This window comes from Octopus sinensis, linkage group LG29 (assembly GCF_006345805.1).
Source record: "Octopus sinensis linkage group LG29, ASM634580v1, whole genome shotgun sequence".
Classification (NCBI taxonomy): domain Eukaryota; kingdom Metazoa; phylum Mollusca; class Cephalopoda; order Octopoda; family Octopodidae; genus Octopus; species Octopus sinensis.
The window spans coordinates 4,567,885-4,570,384 of NC_043025.1; the positions used below are offsets into that span (position 1 = coordinate 4,567,885).

General features: G+C 39.7%; 2 protein-coding genes across 4 annotated transcripts in view; both read right to left on the bottom strand.

The window, feature by feature from the left end:
* The window catches only part of LOC115226061 (MARVEL domain-containing protein 1-like), a 347,770-nt gene that overhangs the window by 164,824 nt on the left and 180,446 nt on the right, over window positions 1–2,500 (bottom strand). The window lies entirely within an intron of this gene.
* Window positions 1–2,500, bottom strand: part of LOC115226058 (malonyl-CoA-acyl carrier protein transacylase, mitochondrial) — a 13,075-nt gene that overhangs the window by 621 nt on the left and 9,954 nt on the right. The window lies entirely within an intron of this gene.

The following is a 2,500-nucleotide window of genomic DNA, read 5'->3' on the forward strand; positions in this document are numbered from 1 at the left end:
GAATTAGAAAAAAAAGAATTTTTTTTTCATTTTGTTGTGTCTAAAGAGAGTCGTTACACCAATATAATTAACACACACACTGGTTTAATTCCACTTCTTTTCTTTATTATTAGTCAATTGGTAAAAGAACCAACTAACTAATTTGTTTTGTTTGTCAAAGCTCTTTCATTGCTGCTTACAATCTCTTTAATCACGATCATCATCATCATCGTTTAACATCCGTTTTCCATACTAGCATGGGTTGGACAGTTCGACCGGGGTCTGGGAAGCCAGGAGGCTGCACCAGGCTCCAGTCTGATCTGGCAGTGTTTCTACAGCTGGAAGCCCTTCCTAACGCCAACCACTCTGTGAGTGTAGTGGGTGCTTTTTATGTGCCACCGGCACAGGTGCCAGGGGAGGCTGGCAGCGACCACGATCAGTTGGTGCTTTTTACGGGCCACTGGCACAGAAGCCAGTCAAAGCGTAGTAGGTACTTTTTACGTGCTACAGGCACAGAAACCAATCAAAGTAGCACTGGCATTGGCCACGTTCAGATGGTGCTTTTTACGTGCCACCGGCACAGGTATCACAACTACAATTTCCATTTGATATTTATTTTGCAATCACTATCATTTTTTCCAAAATAAATCACAAATAAAATTACATTCTGCTAAGCATTAAATCTTGTAGGTGCAGCTGTGTTTATGTGGTACCAGGCTTACTTCTAGGCGGTGAGCTGGTAGAATCGTTAGCACGCCGGGCGAAATGCTTAGCGGTATTTCGTCTGCCATTACATTCTGAGTTCAAATTCCACCGAGGTCGACTTTGCCTTTCATCCTTTCAGGGTCGATAAATTAAGTACCAGTTACGCACTGAGGTCGATGTAATTGACTTAATCCTTTTTGTCTGTCCTTGTTTCCCCTCTCTACGTTTAGCCCCTTGTGGGCAATAAAGAAATAAACAGGCTTACTTCTAAACTATATGGTCTTGGGTTCGGTCCCACTGCACAGCACCTTGGGCAAGTGCCTTTTACTATGGTAGTGATTTTTAACTGGGGCCCATATAAGTACTGACAATGATTCCAGGCAAAAAGTACCTAGTACACTCTGCAAACTGGTTGGTGTTAGAAAGGGCATCCAGCCATAGAAACTAAGCCAAAACTGACTATGGAACTTAATGTGGCCCCTGGCTTTTCCAGTTCCTGTCAAGCCGTCCAACCCAAATAAACCCCCTTCAGTCATGAATGACCATGTTATTGCACCTACAAAGTTACTCTCTAAGGCACAAGTCCAGGTAAGGTTGCTTATGAGTGACCAGCAGTCACCCATGCATACCATCCTACCCTCTCCTCACCAGCAGGAAATTGGTGATCCACAATAGTTTTTTAAGGGTCTATGTATAAATTTTGCTTTTTGCAATTATTGCAAGACACAGCTAGATTTCTTTCTCTAATGTTTGACATTTCCAGCCACTGAAACAGGTTCTCTCAGAGAATATAATTGCAAACCTACACAAGTTAATGTGTGGGAAACAAAATAGGAATTTTGAAAGATGTTTCTATAAAACTAGTTTTTAAACATCGAATGGCTATGGATGTCAACCAGAATGAAATAGTAATCAAAAGGGTCCATAGTTAAAAAAAAATGGTTGAGAACCCCTACTTTCATCATCATCATCATCATCGTTTAGCGTCCGCTTTCCATGCTAGCATTGGTTGGACGGTCCAACTGGGTTCTGTGAAGCCAGAAGGCTGCATCAGGCCCAGTCTGATCTGGCAGTGTTTCTACGGCTGGATGCCCTTCCTACTTTAGATGTAATATATTGGAATGTATTGCAAGAAATAGCTGGGTTTCTTTCTCTAACATTTTCCATAGTTCAACCTACACAAGTTAATGTGTGGAAAACAAAATAGGAATTTTGAAAGAAGTTTCTACAAAACTAGTTTTTAAATATTGAATGGCTATAGGGGTCCACCAGAATAAAAAAGTAATCAAAAGGGTCCATAGATAAAAGAAATGGTTGAAAGCCCTGCTTTAGATGTATGTATTGGTTATGTATTGCAAGAAACAGTTGGGTTTCTTTCTCCAACATTTTACATTGTTCAACCTACACAAGTTAATGTGTGGAAAACAAAATAGGAATTTTGAAAGAAGTTTCTATAAAACTAGTTTTTAAATATTGAATGGCTATAGGGGTCCACCAGAATAAAAAAGTAATCAAAAGGGTCCATAGATAAAAGAAATGGTTGAAAGCCCTGCTTTAGATGTATGTATTGGTTATGTATTGCAAGAAACAGTTGGGTTTCTTTCTCCAACATTTTACATTGTTCGACCTACACAAGTTAATGTGTGGAAAACAAAATAGGAATTTTGAAAGAAGTTTCTATAAAACTAGTTGTTAAACATCAAATGGCTGTGGGGGTCCACAAGAATGAAATAGTAATCAAAGGAGGTAGGGGTCTGTAGGTCAAAATTGGTTGAACCATTGTGTCATAGCCACAAGTCAACCAAAGACTTGTGAT